The following is a 23,455-nucleotide window of genomic DNA, read 5'->3' as shown; positions in this document are numbered from 1 at the left end:
GATTCACATTGCTGAAGAGAGAATTAGTGAAATTAAAAGAAAAAACAATAAAAAAATTACCACAAATGAAACTCAGAGAAACAAAAATGAAAATCTAAAAGAGAAAATAGGAGAAACGAAGAGTGAAAAATCATGACACGTATTCACTCAGAATACCAGAAAAAAAGGAACAGAGAGATTGGGAGGGAGGCAATATCCTAAAAGATACTGGTCAAGAATTTTACAGAATTGACAGGCAACACCAATCCTTGGAGTAAGGCAGCTCAAGTAACCCAACAGGTGGAATATTAAAAAAAAAAAGAAAACCCTAAATGAATAGGGTTGCCACATAAAATACAAGATATCCAGTTAAATTTGAAGTTCACATAAACAAAGTTTTTTTTTTTTTTTAATTGGGGGATAAGTATGCCCCACACATCACATGGGACATTCTTATACTAAAACATTATCTGTTGTTTATGTGAACTTCACGTTTAACTGGATGTCCTCTATTTTCACTTTCTAAATCTAGAAAACTCATAAATAAGTCATAGAAAAATTTGGAACACCAAGGACAAAAATAAGGTATTTAGTCAGAGGAAAAAACAACAACGACAACAACAACAACTATTACATTGAAGGCTCAATCCTCAGCAGAAGAAATAGAAGACAGAAATCAATGGAATTTCCTGTTTATCTGATGAAAAAAAAATTTTATCTTCAAGAACATAACTTTCAAGTTTGAGGTCAAATAAAACAAATGTTAGTACAAATAAATTACTGAGTGTTTCCCACCAAGAGGTCCTCCCTAAGAAAATTGTGAACAATGTGCTTCAGGCAGAAATAAAGTCATTTCTGATAGAAGAAGGGGAGTGAGCACAAAATGCATTATGATTTAAATCTAAGCAAATATCGAGGACAGTGACAAAAAAAAATAACATCTCATTTTCAGGGACAAAAAAGAGAAGATATATCTGTTTGGTAAAAACAATATATATAACGAAAAAGAAAGTATAAACAAAAATATAGGGAAGTCAGGTAGAGCTATTGATTACATTTAGATTTTGAAAATAAAGTTATAGAAAAGTAGCCTATACAATCCAAAACAATATGGGGAAACTGAATGAGAAAAGACATTGATTAAGAAAAAGACAGAAAAGGATGATGAGAGATAAAAGAAAACATTAAAAAGGTAGAACAAATGAAAAGCTCAAAGACAAATGATAGGAATTTCTTAGAATTCCTTAAACCCATGATTTCATATTATTATTACATAAATTAAAGAAAAAAGAAAACTATAGTTAAAGACAATCAAACTGGATAAACACACATAGTCAAGGTATATGCTGCTTACAATATATGCAATTCATATATAAGGCCACAGAAATGTTGAAAGTTTGTATACATACATATACATACACATATCATATATATATATATGTTGTTAGGTGCCATGTAGTTGTTTCCAACTCGTTGCTACCCTATGTACAACAAAACAAAACACTGCCTGATCCTGCGCTATTCTCACAATGGTTATGCTTGAGCCCATTGTTGTAGCCACTGCCAATTAATCTTCTCCAGGGTCTTCCTCCTTTTCACTGACCTTCTACTTTACCAAGCATGATGTCCTTCTCCAGGGACTGGTGCCTCCTGATAATATGTCCAAAGAAGTGAGATGAAGTCTCACCATCCTTCCTTCTAATGAGTATTCTGGCTGTACTTCTTCCAAGACAGATTTGTTTATTCTGGCAGCCCATGGTATACTCAATATTTTTTGTCAACACCATAATTCAAAGTCATCAATTCTTAGGTGTTCCTTATTCACTGTTCAGCTTTCACATGCATATGAGCCAATTAAAACACCATGGCTAGGATCAGGAGCACCTTAGTCTTTAAAGTGACATGTTTCCTTTGGAACACTTTGAAGAGATCTCTTGCAGTTGATTTGCCCAATGCAATGCGTCTTTTGATTTCTTGTCTGCTGCTTCCATGGCTGTAGAATGTCGATCCAAGTAAAATGAAATCTTTGACAACTTCAATCTTTTCTCTGTTTATCATGATGTTGCTTATTGGTCCAATTGTGAGGATTTTTGCTCTCTTTATGTTGAGGTGTAATCCATACTGAAGGCTGTGGTCTTTGTTCTTCATCAGTAAGTACTTCAAGTCCTCTTCACTTTCAGCAGGCAAGGTTGTGTCATCTGCATATCGTAGGTTGCTGATAAGTCTTCTTCCAATCCTGATGTGTTGTTCTTCATAAAGTACAGCTTCTCAGATATTTTTTGCTCAGCATGCAGATTGAATAAGTATGGTGAAAGGACACCACCCTGACACACACCCTTCTTAACTTTAAACCACACAGTATCCCCTTATTCTGTTCCAGTGGCTGCCTCTTGGTCTAAGCACAGGTTCCTCATGAGCAAAATTAAGTGTTCTGTAATCCCTATTCTTTGCAATGTTATCCATAATTTCTTATGATCCACACAGCCAAATGCCTTTGTATAGGCAATAAAACACAAGTAGACATCTTTCTGGTATTATCTGCTTTCATCCATTATCCATCTAACATCAGAAATTATATCTCTTCTGAATCTGGCTTGAATTTCCGGCAGTTCTGTGTCCATGTACTGCTGCAACCACTTTTGAATCATCTTTAGTAAAATGTGACTTGTGTGTGATATTAATTAATTAATTTCTTGGCATAGAGTGCTTCCAACGCTGCATTTGTTTCTTGAAACATCTCAATTTGTATCCTGTCATCTCCTGGAGATTTGTTTTTCACCAATGCCTTCAGCGCAATTTAGACCTTTTCCTTCAGTGCCATCAGTTCTTGGTGATATGCTACTGCCTGAAATGGTTGAATATTAATCAATTCTTTTTGGTATAGTGACTGTGTGTATTCCTCCCATCTTCTTTTAATGCTACCTGTGCCATTTAATATTTTCTCCATAGAATCCTTCATTATTGCAACAGGAGATTTGAATTTTTTCTTCTGTTCTTTCACCTTGAAAAATGCTGAGCATGTTTTTCTCTTTTGGTTTTCTGCATCCAGGTCTTTGCACATGTCATCATAATACTGCACTTTGTCTTTTCCAGATGCTCTTTGAAATCTTCTGTTCAGCTCTTCTACTTCATTTCTTCCTTCCACTTTAGCTACTCTATGTTCAAGAGCAACTTTCAAGGTCTCTTCAGACATCTATTTTAGTCTTTTCTTTCCTGTCTTTTTAATGACTTCTTGATTTCTTCATGTATGATGTCCTTGCACAACTAGCCTGGTGTTTGGTCATTAGTGTTCAATGTGTCAAATCTATTCTTGAGACGGTCTCTAAATTAAGGTGTGATGTATTCATTACATACCGCAGTTCTTGTGGACTTGCTCTAATTTTCTTCAGCTTCAACTTGAATATGCATTATGAGCAATCGTTGTTTTTTTCCACAGTCGGTCCCTGGCCTTGTTCTGACTGATGATATTGAGCTTTTCCATCATCTCTTTCCACAGATATAATCAATTTGATTCCTGTGTATTCTATCTGGTGAGGTCCACATGTATAGTAGCCGTTTATGTGGGTGAAAAAACATTTGCAATGAAGAAGTTGTTGTTGTTAGGTGCCATCGAGTCAGTTCTGACTCATAGCGACCCTATGCACAACAGAACGAAACACTGCCCCGTCCTGAGCCATCCTCACAATCGTTGCTATGCTTGAGCTCATTGTTGCAGCCACTGCGTCAATCCACCTTCTTGAGGGTCTTCCTCTTTTCCGCTGACCCTGTACTCTGCCAAGCATGATGTCCTTCTCCAGGGACTGATTCCTTCTGACGATATGTCCAAAGCATGTAAGATGCAGTCTCGGCATCCTTGCCTCTAAGGAGCATTCTGGCCACACTTCCTCCAAGAAAGATTTGTTTGTTCTTTTGGCAGTCCATGGTATATTCAACATTCTTCTCCAACACCACAATTCAAAGGCGTCAACTCTTCTTCGGCCTTCTTTATTCATTGTCCAGCTTTCACATGCATATGATGTGATTGAAAATACCATGGCTTGGGTCAGGCGCATCTTAGTCTTCAGGGTGACAATTTTGCTCTTCAACACCTTACAGAGGTCCTTTGCAGCAGATTTACCCAATGCAATGCATCTTTTGATTTCTTGACTGCTGCTTCCATGGCTGATTGTGGATCCAAGTAAAATGAAATCCTTGACAACTTCAATCTTTTCTCCATTTATCATGATGTTGCTCATTGGTCCAGTTGTGAGAATTTCTGTTTTCTTTATGTTGAGGGGTAATCCATACTGAAGGCTGTGGTCTTTGATCTTCATTAGTAAGTGCTTCAAGTCCTCTTCACTTTCAGCAAGCAAGGTCGTGTCATTTGCATAACACAGGTTGTTAATGAATCTTCCTCCAATCCTGATGCCCCTTTCTTCTTCATATAGCCCAGCTTCTTGGATTATTTGCTCAGCATACAGATTGAATAGGTATGGTGACAAAATGCAACCCTGGCTCACACCTTTCCTGACTTTAAACCAATCAGTACCCCTTGTTCTGTCCAAACAACTGCCTCTTGATCTATATAAAGGTTCCTCATGAGCACAATTAAGTGTTCTAGAACTTCATTCTTCGCAATGTTATCCATAATTTGTTATGATCCACACAGCCGAATGCCTTTGCATAGTCAATAAAACACAGGTAAATATCCTTCTGGTATTCTCTGCTTTCAGCCAGGATCCATCTGACATCAGCAATGATATCCCTGACTCCACGTTCTCTTCTGAAACCAGCCTGAATTTCTGGCAGTTTCCTGTTGATATACTGCTGCAGCCATTTCTGAATGATCTTCAGCAAAATTCTGCTTGGGTGTAATATTGATGACATTGTTCTATAATTTCCACATTCAGTTGAATCACCTTTCTTGGGAATAGGCATAAATATGGATCTCTATCTCTTCCTGTCAGTTGTTAGTCTTGCAAAATTCAATCATTTGATCTCCGTGATCATTTCTATCACCAAGGCCATATTTTCCAAATAGGATCCTTCTTCTTTGTTTCCAACTTTCAAATTCCAATCACCAGTAATTATCAGTGCATACCGAATGCACTTTTGATTAATTTCACATTGCAGAAGTTGGTAAAAAAATTTCAATTTCTTTGTCTTTGGCCTTAGTGGTTGGTGCATAAATTTGAATAACAGCCTCATTAACTGGTCTTCCTTGTAGGTGTATGGATATTATTCTATCACTGATAGCGTTGTACTTCAGGATAGATCTTGAAATGTTGTTTTTTGATAATGCAACACCATTTCTCTTCAAGTTGTCATTCCCAGCATAGATTGTTCCATTCAAAATAACCAACACCAGTCTATTTCAGCTCACTAATGCTTAGGATATGGATTTTTATATGTTCCATTTCATTTTTGATGATTTCCAATTTTCCTAGATTCATACTTTGTACATTCCAGGTTCTGGTTATTTGTGGGTGTTTGCAACAGTTTATTCTCATTTTGATTCATGCCACATCAGCACATGAAGGTCCCAAAAGCTTGACTCCATCCACATTATTAAGGTTGACTCTACTTTGAGGAGGCAGCTTCTCCCAGTCGTCTTTTGAGTGCCTTCCAACCTGAGGGGTTCATCTGCTGGCAGTATATCAGAGAATGTTCTGCTGCTATTCATAAAGTTTTCACTGGCTAATTCTTTTCTGAAGTAGATGGCCTGGCCTTTCTTCTGTCTTAGTCTGGAAGCTCAGCTGAAACCTGTCCACCATGGGTGACCCTGCTGATATTTGAAAAGCGGTGTCATAGCTTCCAGGATCATAGCAACACACAGGCCCCCACAGTATGACAAACTGACAGATGCATTGGGGTCTCACAATCTAGTAGGCTAGAAGTCCAAATTCAGGGTGCCAACTCCTGGGGAAGTGGTCTTGTCATCAATCTTCCCTTGGTCTAGGAGCTTCTTGTGCAGGAACCCTGGGTCCAAAGGATGCACTCGGCTCCAGGCACTGCTTTCTTGGAGGTATGGGTCTCCAATTCTTTGCTGGGTTCTCTTTCCTTTTTTCTTTTGTAAGATAAAAGGTGGTGAAGGCCACACCACAGGGAAACTCCCTTTATATTGCATCAGGGATGTGAACTGGGTAAGGGTGTTACATCCCACCCTAATTCTCTTCAACATAATCCAATCTTGCCTCATTAACCACAGGCAGAGGTTAGAATTTACAATGTGTGGGAAAATTGTATCAATCATAAGATGGAGGGCAACCACACAATACTGGGAATCATAGCCTAACAAAATTGACACATATTTTGGGGGGACACAATTCAATTCATGACATTCCACCCTTCCCCCCCCCCAAATTCATCTCCTAGCCACACGTAAAACATATTCACCCCATAATATCAGAGCAAAAGTCTTAAGTCAACTCCAAGTCCAAAATTCGAAAATACATCTTCTAGAATACAAGTTATCTACTTCCAAAGTACAGTGGTGAACCAGGCACACAGGCACAAGCTAGATATTTCCATTACAGATGGGAGAAACTGGAGGGAAAGAAGGCATAACAGGCACCAAGCAAGTCAGCAGAACACATTACATTAGCCCTCAAGGCTTAAAAATAATCCTGTGTTCTCTGAGACCACTCACACAATAGCCCTCCCTCCAGACTCTAGGTATTGGCCACACTCTCTGGATTTTGAGTGGAGGCCTCTCAACCCTGGGTTTCAGCTCTACCTCCAGGCCCACTGGGATGGCAACTCTGCTCCCTTGGCTTCAGGCACACCATTCTCCTAGTCCATCTGAGTGGCAACTCCACTCTTAGAAACTCCAGAGGCCATGGCTCCACACTTTGAAACTCCAGAGGTCCTGGCCATACCTTTTGAGACTGAGGCAGCTCCCTTTCCTGTGTTCCTTGTGTCTTAGGCTTCTGCTTTCTGGTTCCTTGGACTCTCAGCCCTCAGTCCTCAGACCCAAATCTGCCCTGCTGGGGCAAATGTTCCAAAGCTCTGTAGCTCCACTGATAAGTGCCTGGAGGCACCCCACTCTACCAGGAAGCCCCCTGCGCACAGGCACTCAACTCTCTTGCTCCGTGGGTTGGCTCCAGCACTGTCTGGGGCTGATCTCCTTGTTCTGCTGCTGTGGGTTCTCTGTTGCTGTGGGTCCTCTGCTACTGCCAGTTCTTTGCTGCTGTTTCTCACCATCTGCACCTTCTCTTGTGTTAACTGTTCTCCTCACTTCCTTCTGAGTCCTCTATTCATCCACAGTTTCAAAGCCACTTCCACATTTTAGGTATCTGTTAGAGCAGCACCCCACTGTCTCAGTACCAAATTATGTCTTGGTTATCTAGTGCTGCTGTAACAGAAATACCACAAGTGGGTGGCTTTAACAAACAGGAATTTATTTTCTTACAGCCTAGTAGGCTAGAAGTCCAAATTCAGGGTGCCATCTCCTGGGGAAGTGGTCTTGTTACCAATCTTCCCTTGGTCTAGGAGCATCTTGTGCAGGAACCCTGGATCCAAAGGATGCACTCTGCTCCTGGTGCTGCTTTCTTGGTGGTATGGGTCTCCAACTCTTTTCTGGGTTCCGTTCTTTTTTTCTCTTGTATAATAAAAGGTGGTGAAGGCTGCATCACAGGGAAACTACCTTTATATTGCATCAGGGATGTGACCTGAGCAAGAGTGTTACATCCTACCCTAATTCTCTTTAACATAATCCAATCTTCCTCATTAACCACAGGCAGAGATTAGGATTTACAACATAGAGGAAAATTATATCAATCACAAAATAAAGGACAATTACACAATACTGGGAATCATGGCCTAACCAAGTTAATGCATATTTTGGGGGGACACAATTCAATCCATGACCAGGACCGTGGTCTGTGGAACATCTGGCTCAATTGACATAACAGTTTATAATGAAAATGTTCTACATTCTACTTTGGTCTGTGTCTTAAAACCTTCTGGTTGGCCATCTAAGATGCTCCATTGGCCTCAACCTGTCTGGAGCAAGGGAGAAAGAAGAAAGCTAAAGACACAAGGGAAAGATTAGTCCAAGGGACTAATGGACTACAATTACCACAGCCTCCACCAGACTGGGTCCAGCACAACTAGACAGTGCCCAGCTACCATCACTGACTGCTCTGACAGAGATCACAATAGAGGTTCCCAGGCAGAGCAGAAGAAAGTATAGAACAAAATTCTAACTCACACACACACAAAAAAGACGAGACTTACTGGTCTGAGAGAGATTGGAGAAACCTCCGGAGTATGGCCCCTGGACACCCTTTTAGCTAGTAATGAAGTTACTCCTGAGGTACACACTTCAGCCAAAGATTAGAAAGATCCATAAAGCAAAATGAGACTAAATGGGCGCACCAGCCCAGGTGCAAGGATGAGAAGGCAGAAGGAAATAGGAATGCTGGTAATGGGGAACCCAAGGTCCAGGAGAGAAGAGTTTTGACATATTGTAGGGTTGGCAACTAATGTCACAAAACAGTATGTGTATTAATTCTTTAATGAGAAATTAGTTTGCTCTGTAAACTTTCATCTGAAGTAGAATAAAAATTAAAAAATAATTATAATAATACTGTCTTTTCCCCATTTGATGGACTTTGGTCCTTTGTCAAAGTTCAGCTGATCTTTGACTGTATATGGATAGATATTTATGTCTGGGTTCTCGACTCTATTCTATTAGTCTATGTGTCTGTTGGAAATCCTGGTAGCATAGTGGTTAAGAGCTACTGCTGCTAACCAAAAGATTGGCAGTTCGAATCCTCCAGAAGCTGCTTGGAAACTCTGTGGGGCAGTTCTATGAGTTGGAATCGACTCGACAGCATCGGTTTTTTTTTTTTTTTTTTTAAGTGTCTTAGTGTACCAGTAGAAAGCTATTTTGACTACTGTGGCTGTATAGCAAGTTCTGATCAAGTAGTGTGAGGCCTCCGATTTTATTCTTTTTCTTCAATAATGGTTTGCTCTATCATATGCCTATCAATTTGTCGTACTGTGGTGGCTTGCTTGTTGCTACCAACAAGCAAGTTTTGCCACCGGTATTTCAAATACCAGCAAGATCACTCTTAGTAGACAGGGTTAAGTGGAGCTTCCAGACTCAGACAGACTAGTAAGAAAAACTTGGCAGTCTGCTTCTGAAAAAATTGGCCGGTGAAAACCTTATGAATAGCAGTGGAACATTGTCTGATACACTGCCAGAAGATGAACATTTCAGGTTGGAAGGCACTCAAAAGACAACTGGGGAACAGCTGGCTTCTCAAAGCAAATTTGTTGGCTCTGGGTTCTTTTTTTGTGTGTGTGCTTTAAATGAAAGTTTACAAATCAAATCAGCCTCTCACACAAAAACTTACATACACCTTCTCCCCCAATGAGACAGCCCACTCCCTCCCTCCACTCTCTCTTTTCGTGTCCATTTCCCCAGCTTCTAACCCCTTCTACACTCTCATCTCCCCTCCAGGCAAGAGATGCCAACATCGTCTCAAGTGTCCATCTGATCCAAGAAGCTCACTCCTCACCAGCATCCCTCTCCATCCCACTGTCCAGTACAAGCCCTGTCTGAAGAGTTGGCTTTGGTAATGGTTCCTGTCCTGGGCCAACAGAAGGTCTGGGGGCCATGACCACTGAGGTCCCTCCAGTCTCAGACCATTAAGGCTGGTCTTTTTATGAGAATTTGGGTTCTGCATCCCACTGCTCTCCTGCTCCCTCAGGGGTTCTCTGTTGTGTTCCCTGTCAGGGTAGTCATCACTGGTAGCCAGGTACCATCTAGTTCTTCTGGTCTCAGGATGATGTAGTCTCTGGTTTATGTGGCCCTTTCTGTCTCTTCGGCTCGTAATTACCTTGTGTTCTTGATGTTCTTCATTCTCCTTTGATCCAGGTGGGTTGAGGCCAATTGATGCATCTTAGCTGGCCGTTTGCTAGCGTTTAAGACCCCAGACTCCAATCTCCAAAGTGGGATGCACAATGTTTTCTTAATAGATTTTATTATGCCAATTGACTTAGCTGTCCCCTGAAACCATGGTCCCCAAACCCCCACGCCTGCTATGCTGGCCTTCGAAGCATTCAGTTTATTCAGGAAACGTCTTTGCTTTTGGTTCAGTCCAGTTGTGCTGACCTTGCCTGTGTTGTATGTTGTCTTTCCCTTCACCTAAAGTAGTTCTTATCTACTATCTAATTAGTGAATACAGCTCTTCCTCCCTCCCTCCCCACCTCGTAACCATCAAAGAATATTTTCTTCTCTGTTTAAACTATTTCTCGAGTTTTTATAATAGTGGCCTTATACAATATTTATCCTTTTGCAAATGACTAATTTCACTCAGCATAATGCCTTCCAGGTTCCTCCATGTTTTGAAGTGTTTCACAGATTCCTCACTGTTCTTTATTGATGCATAGTATTCCATTGTGTGAATATACCATAATTTCTTTATCCATTCATCCATTGATGGGCACCTTGATTGCTTCCATCTTTTTGCTATTGTAAACAGTGCGGCAATGAACATGGGTGTGCATATATCTGTTTGTGTAAAGGGTCTTATTTCTCTAGGATATATTCCAAGGAGTGGGATTGCTGGATCATATGGTAGTTCTATTTCTAGCTTTTTAAGGAAGCGCCAAATCAATTTCCAAAGTGGCTGTACCATTTTACATTCCCACCAGCAGTGTGTAAGTGTTCCAATCTCTCCACAGCCTTTCCAACATTTATTGTTTTGTGCTTTTTTGGATTAATGCCAGCCTTGTTTGAGATGAAATCTCTTTGTAATTTTGATCTGCATTTCTCTAATGGCTAATGATCATGAACATTTCCTCATGTATCTGTTAGCTACCTGAATGTCTTCTTCAGTGAAGTGTCTGTTCATATTTTTTTTGCCCATTTTTTAATTGGCTGATTTGTCTTTTTGTAGTTGAGTTTTTGCAGTATCATGTAGATTTTAGAGATAAGGTGCTGATCTGAAATGTCTTAGCTAAAAATTTTTTTCCAGTCTGTAGGTAATCTTTTTGCTCTTTTGGTTAAGTCTTTGGATGAGCTTAGGTGTTTGGTTTTTAGGTGCTCCCAGTTATCTACTTTTTCTTCTGCATTGTTAGTAATGCTTTGTATACTGTTTATACCATGTATTAGGGCTCCTAATGTCCCTATTTTTTCTTCCATGATCTTTATAGTTTTAGATTTTATATTTAGGTCTTTGATCCATTTTGAGCTCTTTTTTGTGCATGGAGCGAGGAATAGGTCTTGTTTAAATTTTTTTGCAGATGGATATCCAGTTATGCCAGCACCATTTGTTAAAAAAGACTGTCTTTTCCCCGTTTAACTGTTTTGGGGCCTTTGTCATATATCAACCACTCATATGTGGATGGATTTATGTCTGGATTCTCAATTCTGTTCCATTGGTCTACGTGTCTGTTGTTATACCAGTACCAGGCTGTTTTGACTACTGTGGTGGTATAATAAGTTCTAAAATCAGGTAGATTAAGGCCTCCCACTTTGTTCTTCTTTTTCAGTAATGCTTTACTTATCAGGGGCCTCTTTCTCTTCCATATGAAGTTGGTGATTTGTTTCTCCATCTCATTAAAGAATGTCATTGGAATTTGGATAGGAATTTCATTAAATCTATAGATCTGTTTTGGTAGAATAGACATTTTTATAATGTTAAGTCTTCCTATCCATGAGCAAGGTATGTTTTTCCACTTATGTAGGTCTCTTTTGGTTTCTTGAAGAAGCATTTTGTAGTTTTCTTTGTATAAGTCTTTTACATCTCTAGTAAGATTTATTTCTAAGTATTTTATCTTTTGGGGGACTACTGTAAATGGTATTGATTTGGTGATTTCCTCTTTGATGTTCTTTTTGTTGGTGTAGAGGAATCCAACAGATTTTTGTATGTTTATCTCGTATCCCGATACTCTGCTGAACTCTTCTCTTAGTTTCAGTAGTTTTCTGGAGGATTCCTTAGGGTTTTTTGTGTACAGGACCATGTCACCTGCAAATGGAGATAATTTTACTTCTTCTTTATCAATCTGGATGCCCTTTATTTCTTTATCTAGCCTAATTGCTCTGGCTAGGACCTCCATCACAATGGCTTTTTTTTTTTTTTTAATGAATTTTCTTTGTTATGTGGAGGAATTTCCCTTCTATTCCTGTTTAATTGAGAGTTTTATCAGGAATGGGTGTTTGACTTTATTGAACGCCTTTTCTGCACCAGTTGGGGTGATCTTGTGATTCTTTCGTTTTATTTATAGGATGGATTTTGTTGATTGACTTTTCTCATGTTGAACTATTCTTGCATACCTAGTATGAATCTTAGTTGCCCATGGTGTATTATTTATTTATTGCATATAACAGTGAATTCTATTGGCCACAGTTTTGTTGAGAATTTTTACATCTATATTTATCCATGAGAGATGTTGGCCTGTCTGTAAATTTTTTTTTTTTTTCTTTTCTTGGTCTCTTTTTTTTTTTTTTTCTTGGTGTCTTTTATTGCCTTTGGTATCAGGGATGCTGACTTAATATAATGTATTTGGAAGTTTTCCTTCCTTTTCTATGGTCTGAAATAGTTTAGGGAGTACTGGTATGAGCTCTTCTCTGAATGTTTGGTAGAATTCTCCAGTGAAGCTGTCCAGGCCAAGGCATTTTTTTTTTTTTTTTGGTTGGTTAGAATTTTTTTCTTTTAATTACCTCATCAATCTCTTCTCTTGTTATGGGCCCGTTCGGATTTTCTTTCTCTGTGTAATTTAGGTAGGCTGTGTATTTCTAGAGTTTTCCATTTCCTCTAGGTTCTCAAATTTGTTTGGGTACAATTTTTAATGGTATTCTGTTTTGATCCTTTTTATTTCAGTTGGGTCTATTACAATGTCCCCCATCTCATTCTTTTTTGGGTTTTTTACTTCCTCTTCTGCATATTCTTTTGTCAGTCTGGCCAGTGGTTTGTTGATTTTATCGATCTTTTAGCCTTTTTGACTTTTTGACTTTTAGCCTTTTAGCCTTGTTGACTGTTTTTCTATCCTTGATTTCATTTATTTCTCCTCTAATCTTTATTATTTCCTTTCTTCTGGTGGCTATGGGCTTCTTTTGCTGTTCTCTTTGTGTTTGTTCCTGTTGTATGGCTAGTGTTTTGATTTTGGTTCATTTTTCTTTTTGAAGGGTACATTTATTGCTATAAATTGGCCTCTGAGCACTGCCTTTACTATGTTACAAAGTTTTGGTATATGTTTTCATTCTCAATTGATTCCAGAAATTTTTTTTATTTCCTCTTTTATTTCTTCTATTACCCCGTTGTTTTTAAGGAAGGTATTTTTCAGTTTCCATATATTTGATTTTTTTCCTGACTCTCCCTGTTACTTATTTCTACCTTTATAGAAATTGTGATCATAGAGAATACTTAGTATTATTTCAATGTTTTGGATTTTTATTGAGAGTTGTTTTGTGGCTTAAAATGTGGTAGGGTAAGATTTTAATACAGCACTCAAGAGTTGATAGATCAAAGATACAGAAAATCAGGAAGGATGTAGAAAATACAAGCTACACAATTACCAAATCCATCTAGTGACTGTATACACACAACAGGACATGCAACAATTGAAGAACGCACATTCATTAGAAGCAGATGTGGTGCATTTTAAAAAGCGATCACATATTAGGTCATAAAGGAAATCTTAAGAAATTTCAAAATGTTAGGGTCATGGAGATTACTTCCTTTAATCCCAGTCTATCAAAATATAGTATAAAAGAAAGCCATAAATTAAGAGAAGTTTGCAATATATAAAATCAAGAAAAATTTAGAATTCAGAATGTACTCTCACACATATGTATGTGAATATGAATATATAAATGTGCAAATACTTATACATAGTGAATGTGTGTGTTAGTGTGTTTGTGTGTGTAAATGTCTAATAAACTGATTAAAAAAAGACAAAAAATCTAATAAAAATTGGGCAAAAGACTGAAATAGAAACTACACACACTAGGAAACAGAAATAGCCATACAAGATAAGAAAAAATTTTAAATCTGCCAATATCACGGGTTTGGAAATTCATCTATTGGTTGACGTGTAACTTGGTACGACCATTTTGAAAAATATTTCAGCAGTATCTAAGACTGTTTGTCAAGCATATACAGTCTACACTGTAATTTCATGTCTCAAAAAACTTGCACACAAGCAATGGGAGATATTTACAATGTTTTAGCAGCATAGTTCCAAAAAAAAAAAGGAACAGCTGCCAACAGAAGTGTTATATTCATACTGTAGGATATTACACAGCAGAGTTATGAAAACAGCTAAAACATACTCCATAGATGAACTCAGAAAGATAACGTTAACCTAGAAGCAAATTGAAGTATACATGTATGATTCTACTTATGTAACATTTCAAAGCAAGCAAAACCAAACCACAGGGAGAGAAGGGGATGGAAAACAGACAGCCATTCACGACCATTCAGGGTTGTGGTTATTCTCTCTTTTTTAAGCTGGTTGGAGAGTATTCCAGTGCCCATTGCATTGCTACTCGTTTCCTATTTACACATATGTTCTTTCATTATGTGTCTATTCACTATTTACTTCAACCAACATTTTTACAAGAGTGAGCAGTAAGGAAGAAAAGAGAATAACAAGTATATTTTTGTTGTGAAGTGGCAACTATCTCCCAGGATATAGCTATAGAAGGATGTTGAGAGAGAGGGAAGTTTTTATTTCCTTTGCTTTATTGTTCTCATGGGAAAGACTAAAGGTGTTTACACTGCTGATAATAAGGGTCCAGGAAAGAGTTTAAGCTACGGAAGAAAGAGGAGATAACCCGTACTGTGAGGGAAGACAGGAAGGAGGGAATCCAAACCACAGTTTGAGGGTGGTGAGATTGAGAATTTAGTAGATGATTCTGGAAGGAGAGGATGACAGTGGTAGAGACAAATGGTATGAGCTGCAAGTATTAAGCCTAGGCAGATTTACAAGAACTCTTCTGGAAATTGACTTTGGAAGCAGAGAAGGAAGGCTCACAGAGGTGGAGGGTGTTTGGGTGTTTGATGACAGCAAGCAAGAGTTCCAAAGAGTAGAGTAGGAGACTGGAGGGGAAGCCAAGGAGATCAGTAGAATGGGATGGATGACATATGCAATGAAAGATCAGAGACCACAAGGGCTTGCATTTAGGGAGGTAAACTGTGAAAACAGGAATAAAAGTGCCAGGAGTTATAGGACAGTGATTACCTCTGAGGAAACCTAACAGTGGCCTATTACTGTGTTAGCAATCTCTCATTTTATTCAGATTAAAAATGACCTGAAGCAGATGCAAGAGAAAAGTCAGCCTTTGTTATATCTGCATGGTGAATACATGAGGGCTTTTATCATTCTCTATCCTTTGCTGCCTATTTGAAATATTTGTTCATACCAAACTTTTTACATATTATTTTATTTCCTACAAATAAAATCTATCCAAACAATTTGCACTGGAAAAAAAAAAAATCATTGTATTGAAGAAGTCATACATTAATTAGGATGATGCGAAGAATGCCTGGCATCCTTTCTGCCCTCACAACCCTGCCATGCCCATAAACTCAGGCTTAAAATGCTCAGAAGGTTTCAGCCACTAGCTCCTCGCTTGTCTAAATGGAAACTACTCTGTTTGAATTTGGTCTCCGGAAAAAATGAGAGAGGTTGACTCAGCTGCTCCAGTGATCACTCTGAATAAATATAAGAAAAGCTGCTTTTGTGGTTTTCTGAATAGTCTTTCACATAAAATGGAACCTGAAAAATGAAAACTATGGAAACAAAAATTCTTGCCAGTTCCCTGGTACGAGGAGGAGAAAGAACTACTTTGAAAAACCCCAAACTCTGCAAAGCAATCAGTGTGCCTATTGACCTGTCCAGGAAGCCACCTATTGGGCAACTGCTTGTTGCTGTGTTAGAAGCTGCCCATGACCCGGAGCTGTAATCCTTCCCAAAGTGGCAAGTGAGGGAGAAGTGATGCCTGGTCACAAGCCCAGGCACTGATTGAGGGCTGATCTGGCCTTATCCATTTGTGCCTCCAGCTGCTCCTGTACAGTGCTGCCATGCTGATATTACAACCATCACTCTGGACTACCTAATGCTAAATTTTCTCAGGAAGGGGTACATTTCCTTTGGACAGTTTATAGCGTCTGATAGAGCCATCATCTCCATTTTGGTTGTTTTTCTACACTAGCATTGTAAAGTGAACCTACCCTTCGCATTGGTAAATGCAAGAGAAAGGGGAATTAACTGTATTTGGCAATTAAAAAAAAAAAAAAGGAAGAAAGTCTTATGTGGATAAGCTCATGGCACAAAAATAACACAAACTTCCCACTGTTTATTCACTGAAAGGGGTGTATATATATATACATACACACACACACACAGGCTTTATCAACCATGTTTTACATTGAAGCGCAGTGTATTCTATTATCAGTTCTCTAAGTGGGCTATGCAAAATAGCTCTGAGAAGGGTTAAGAGATCTATAGGCAGGGTCCGAGCAAAAGTCTTATTCTCATATTACTTATAGTATCATCAGAGCAAGAAAATATGCAGATAGGTATGATGTCATTAGGAAGGACCAGTCACTGGAGAAGGACATCATGCTTGGCAGAGAGTTAACAAAAAAAAGAAAGACCTTCAACAAAATGGACTGACACAGTGGCTGCCACAATGGGCTCCAACATACCAACATTTATGAGGATGGTGCAGGACTGGGCAACATTTTGTTCTGTTATATATAATGTTGCTACGAGTCAGAGTTGCTCAATAGCACCTGTCAACACCAAAAATGCTGTACTTGAAGTTCTTGGAGGATACATCTTTATGTTCTGGATAGATATTCACATTAATTACCTAAAATCTAAGTTTTGTGGAGTTCTGCCTCCACTCATGATATGGAAAGCCACAAGAAAACATCACTCCTGCTTTAATAATGACAAAATGCTGAATAATCTACAAAATCCTAACTTTCTTGAGTCCATCAGATAGCTTAGGCCAGAGGCACTTAAATGAACTGAATTTCCAAAATTAAGAAGCCTTCCAAGGAGATACTTCACATTACTTCCACTCTTATTGCATTGCTTCCGTCTAGTGACAAGGGGTGGAAATCCTGGTGGCCTAGTGGTTAAGAGCTGCAGCTGCTAACTGAAAGTTTGGCAATTCGAATCCACCAGGAGCTCCTTAGAAACTCTATGGGGCAGTTCTACTATGTCCTATAGGGTGGCTATGAGTCAGAATGGACTCAATGGCGATGTTTTTTGGTTTAGTGACTAGAGAGATGAGGAAATGTAGTCTATGTGCCCGGAAAGAATAGGAAAAGGTGGACTTTTTGGAGTAGGTAGGAGTCCCTGGGTGGTGCACATGGTTAAGAGCTTGGCTACTAAACAAAAGGTTGACGGCTTGAACCCACCCAGAGACACCTTTGAAGAAAGGCCTGACAATCCACTTCCAAAAGCTCATAGCTGTTGAAAACTCTGTGGAGTAGTTCTATTCTACCCACATGGGGTTGCCATGAGCTGAAATGGTCTCAACAGCAACTGGGGGAAAAAAAACTACACAGAAGAAAAGTACATAGATGATTGAGTGCTAAGAGAAAAGCAAGAACAAGAGGCCACAGCTAAAGAAGTAGGTGGGAATAATCCATCTGTTGAGAATGTTAGGTTGAGTATAAACCCTTTGCCACTGAGTCCATTTTGACTCGAGGCGGCCCCTTGTGTATCAGAATAGAACTATGTTCCATAGGTTTTACAATGGCTTTTCTTTGCGGGGGGTGGGGGGGTTGAGATTGCTTGCCATTTTTTCCAAGGTGCATCTGGGTGGGCTCAAACTTCCAACCTTTTGATTAGCAACTAAACCGGGAACCATGTTCATAGCATCTCCGTGAGAAAAGAGAAGAGCTCTACCAACATCCTGCTGAGGGAGGATTAGTCATTTAAATGAGAACTACACGGTGGTCATGCTTATACAAAATTTGCAGTTCAGTGTATTTACAGTATATTAATGAAGGAGGAACAACTCAAGAAAAGAGAGTCAGAATGGTTGCATAACTCAGAGAATGCATTCAATGTCACTAAATGGTACTTGTAGAAACTGTTGAGTTGTTGTATACTTTGCTATGTATATTCTCAGCAACAATGAAATAAATAAAATTTTTAGAAAAAGAAAAAAGATAATTATAAATAGAAGGTTTATATTATAGTTCATATAACATGGGAATTGGTGTGCATTTATGAAATATTTCACAAACCATTTAAAATTCATTTAATGTAGAGTTTCATTCATTGTCTGTCTATTATTTTGTTGTCTTTTCAGAGTGCTAAGACTTTTTTAAGAAGCACCTAAAGTGGTTGGACTGTACTGATATTTAGAAATCAAAACAATTTTAATTGAAGTGAATAGACAAATTAAACAGAACTCCATATAGAATGACGAGTAAACAAGGTCAATTATTTGAATATCCAACTCATAAAAACAGGAAACCAAAAGTTATGCACCTCGGTTTTAATCTGAGATGTGATTCAGACCACACTTTAGGATGATAGTAGGCATTTTAAAAATGTACAGTCTGGGAAACAGTAGCTGACATTTTAATTGCTTATCTAGAGCGTAAGTTTTCCTAAACTGTACTCTTCTGGGATTTTTTTTTTTTAATTTTTTATTGTGCAATAAGTGAAAGTTTACAAATCAAGTCAGTCTCTCATACAAAATTTATATACACCTTGCTATATACTCCTAATTGCTCTCCCCCTAATGAGACAGCACGCTCCTTCCCTCCACTCTCTCTTTTTGTGTCTATTCCGCCAGCTTCTAACCCCCTCGCCCCTCACATCTCCCCTCCAGATAGGAGGTGCCAACATAGTTTCAAGTGTCTAGTTGATCCAAGAAGTTCATTCTTCATCAGCATCTTTTTCTATCCCATTGTCCAGTCCAATCCCTGTCTGAAGAATTGGCTTTGGGAATGGTTCCTGTCCTGGGCTAACAGAAGCTCTGGGGCCCATGACCGCCGTGGTCCTTCTAGCCTCAGTCACACCATTAAATCTGGTCTTTTTATGAGAATTTGGGGTCTGCATCCTACTGCTCTCCTGCTCCCTCAGGGGTTCTCTGTTGTGTTCCTGTGAGGGCTGTTATTGGTTATAACTGGGCACCGTCTAGTTCTTCTGTCTCAGGCTGATGTAGTCTCTGATTTATGTGGCCCTTTCTGTCTCTTAGGCTCGTAATTACCTCGTGTCCTTAATGTTCTTCATTCTCCTTTGATCCTGGTGGGCTGAGGCTGATCAACGCATCTTAGATGGCCACTTGTTAGCGTTTAAGACCCCAGATGCTGCTCTCCAAAGTGGGATGCAGAATGTTTTCTTAATAGATTTTATTATGCCAGTTGACTCAGATGTCCCCTGAAACCATGGTCCCCAAACCCCTGCCCCTACTACGCTGGCCTTTGAAGCATTCAGTTTATTCAGGAAACGTCTTTGCTTTTGGTTCAGTCCAGTTGTGCTGACCTCATCTGTATTGTATGTTGTCTTTCCCTTCACCTAAAGTAGTTCTTATCTACTATCTAATTAGTGAATGCCCCTTTCCCACCCTCCCTCCCCCCTCTTGTAACCATCAAAGAATATTTTCTTCTCTGTTTAAACTATTTCTCGAGTTTTTATAATAGTGGCCTTATACAATATTTATCCTTTTGCAAATGACTAATTTCACTCAGCATAATGCCTTCCAGGTTCCTCCATGTTTTGAAGTGTTTCACAGATTCCTCACTGTTCTTTATCGGTGCGTAGTATTCCATTGTGTGAATATACCATAATTTCTTTATCCATTCATCCATTGATGGGGACCTTGGTTGCTTCCATCTTTTTGCTATTGTAAACAGTGCAGCAATGAACATGGGTGTGCATATATCTGTTTGTATAAAGGGTCTTATTTCTCTGGAATATACTCCAAGGAGTGGGATTGCTGGATCATATGGTAGTTCTATTTCTAGCTTTTTAAGGAAGTGCCAAATCAATTTCCAAAGTGGTCATACCATTTTACATTCCCACCAGCAGTGTAGAAGTGTTCCAGTCTCTCCACAACCTCTCCAACATTTATTATTTTGTGTTTTTTGGATTAGTGCCAGCCTTGTTTGAGTGAGATGGAATCTCAATGTAGTTGTGATTTGCATTTCTCTAATGGCTAATGATCGTGAACATTTCCTCATGTTATCTGCTAGCTACCTGAATGTCTTCTTTAGTGAAGTGTCTGTTCATATCTTTTGCCCATTTTTTAATTGGCTGATTTGTCTTTTTGTAGTTGAGTTTTTGCAATATCATGTAGATTTTAGAGATGAGGCGCTGATCGGAAATGTCATAGCTATAAACTTTTTCCCAGTCTGTAGGTAATCTTTTTACTCTTTTGGTGAATTCTTTGGATGAGCATAGGTGTTTGATTTCTAGGAGCATCCAGTTATCTACTTATTCTTTTTCATTGTTAGTAATGTTTTATATACTGTTTATGCCATGTATTAGGGCTCCTAACATTGTCCCTATTTTTTCTTCCATGATCTTTATCATTTTAGATTTTATATTTAGCTCCTTGATCCATTTCGAGTTCATTCTTGTACATGGCATGAGGTATGGGTCTTGTTCCATTTTTTTGCAGATGCATATCCAGTTATGCCTCTGCTGGGATTTAGTGAGTTTGGATGAGGAACTGATGAGTGAATTTTGTTTTAGTTTTTGTTTGTGTATTTACTTGTGTGTGTATTTTCTTTGTTTTGATTTTGAGTAGTCTCCTTTTCTGAACTTTGTGGGTTACTAAAACAACCATTTTATTTTGCCTCATCATTTTGCGAGTTTGGAATACAAGCAGAGCTCAGCTGAATAGTTCTTTTGCTCCACATGGTGACAACCATGGCCATTCAGTGGTGTTCACCTTCCACTGGGCTGCTCTGGAGGTTGCAACATGGTGTCCCTGACATGGTGCAGGGAAGGTTGGAGGACTGAGCCCAGCTGGACTCCCTCACTTTCCATGCAGTCTCAGTAACTCTCCATGTGGTGTTCCCCAAAGAGTACCTGGAATTCTTATGGAGGCTCAGGACACCAGGAGATCAAACAAGAGCTACCTGGGCATGCTAAATTGGATCTTCTGCTCAGATCTCACAAAGCTGCGATCAAAGTGTCAGCCAGAATTGCAACCTTGTTTGAAGATTCAGGTCTTCTTCCAAGCTAGCTGGTTGTTGGCAGAATTCAGTTCCTAAGTGCTATAGGCCTGAAGTCCTCAGCTCCAGAGGCCACCTGCCATTCACTTTCACATGGCTATTTTGAAAATATGGCAGTTTGCTTCCTCTAGGCCAACAAGAAATTGCTGCTTTAAAGCTCCCTTCAGAAAAAAATTTTTTCTTTTTTTTTTTTCAGAGAAGGCCAACCAGTAACTAATTACCATGTAGTAGATTCTGACTCATGAGGACCCATGTGTTGCAGAGTAGTGCAGCATTCCATAAGGTTTTCATGGCAGTGACCTTTTAGGAGCAGAGTGCCAGATCTTTTTCCTGAGCCACCTCTGGGTAGGTTCAAACTGCCAACCTTTTGTTTAGTAATCAAGCAGGTTAACTGTTGGACTCCTGGATCCTCTTATAAAGAGCTCACCTAATTAAGTCAGGCCCACCCAGGATGATTTCCACTTTGATTAATTCAAATTCTTCTGACTAGAAATCTTAACTATATCTTAAAAATCCATTTCACCTTTACCACATAATGTACCTAATTGTGGAAATGAAATCCCATTATATTCACAACGTGAGTTGACTTGTATTTCTGCCTACCATGAATGAGAAGAATAAGACAAATTATTCACTTAAGAATCTTAAATAGAAGAGCCCAATGGTGAATGTCAATAGCTAGGCAAGATTTTTTTTTTTTTTCAAAACTCCTTTAGAGAGTGATAGGAGTATTTTAAGATTCCTTTGACTTTTGCATTGTGTACTTAATTTTATCATGTTTTGTTGATGGTAACTTGGTAATTTTTAACATACGGTCTTTTCGTGACATTAATATATTCAGAAAAGAGATCAAGAAAATAAAAATAGCATTGATTAAACCAAGATCTTAATCTGTTAGTCTGATATTTATTATCTTCATTATGTAATTATTACATAATTAATGTAACATGACATTTCTTGAATACTTAAGCAAATAACTATATTCTAACCTTATAATCTCACATTTTGGGGCTTCTATTATCAAATTTCTCTACATTGAACAGTTGCCTTGAATTTTTCCTGAATTTTCACCTCTTCTCCACTACACATTATTAACACTTCCATGCCCCTGGCCCACTGCAAGCTCTTAGAGTGCCTGCCCCTTAAAGTTATACTGACAAAGCTATACTAATAAAGAAAATTGAAACAAAAAATCCTGTTATTCTGGCAATTAGATCTATAAGCGAAGCCTTATATAAATATTATCTTTAAAAATAAAACTATGCTTTAGATACGGAAGTCAGCTTCATCTTGCGGATAAGAAATAGAGACTCAAGAGGATGGATGGTTTGCTCAGGACCACACAGTTTATAAGCAGTAGAGCTAGGAATCAAATGGAAGCAGACAGACTGCAGAGCTCACCTTCTCAGTCAGGCCCTCAGTGTCTCCCCACTGAATTCTACAGATGCGTAGAGCCCCAGGTGTGATGTAGAAAAAGGCAGCTTCAGACTACAGGAGGAAATTTGGTTTAAGGATGGAGAACATTGGAGGAATGGGAGATATCAGAGAAGAGAAACAGTCAGTGGTGGCTATCTTTAATGCAGTTTTTTTTTTTTTTTTTTAGTAAGAGATTCATATTTACAGAAAAATTGCAAAGAGAGTACAGAGAGTTTCCAAATACCCTGGACACATTTTCCCTATCTTTAGCATGGTGTTTTCAATCCCCTCATATGTATGAGAAAGCTAGACAATGAATAAGGAAGACCAAAGAAGATTTGATGCCTTTGAATCGTGCCGTTCGTGGAGAATATTGAATATACCATTGATTGCCAAAAGAACGAACAAATCTGTCTTGGAGGAAGTTCAACCAGAATGCTCCTTAGATACAAGGATGACAAGACTACATCTCACATACTTTGGACATGCTATCAGGAGGAATCAGTCTCTGGAGAAGAACATCATACTTGGTAAAGTAGGGGGTCAGCAAAAAAGAGGAATACCCTCAGTGAGATGGATTGACACAGAGGCTGCAACAATGGGCTCAAGCATAACAACAATTGTGAGCTTGATGCAGGACCGGGCAGTGTTTAGTTCTGTCATACATTGCGTCGCTGAGTCTAAAACCGACTTAACAGCATCTGACAACAACAACGTAAGCTGTAGAAATCCTTGGGTGGTAAGAAGGAAAAGGTTGGAGGTTGGAGTTCACCCAGAAAGGCCTGGCAATCTACTTCTTAAAATCAGCACATTTTTTTCTGATACATATGGGGTTGCCATAAGTCAGAGTTGGCTCAGTGGTACCTGGCTGTTAATGTAAGCTGTATATATAAATGGATGGTAAAGAT

This window comes from Elephas maximus, chromosome 1, assembly GCF_024166365.1.
Source record: "Elephas maximus indicus isolate mEleMax1 chromosome 1, mEleMax1 primary haplotype, whole genome shotgun sequence".
In the NCBI taxonomy this organism is placed as follows: domain Eukaryota; kingdom Metazoa; phylum Chordata; class Mammalia; order Proboscidea; family Elephantidae; genus Elephas; species Elephas maximus.
The sequence above is the reverse complement of the archived record's forward strand: the minus strand, read 5'-3'. Positions refer to the sequence as shown.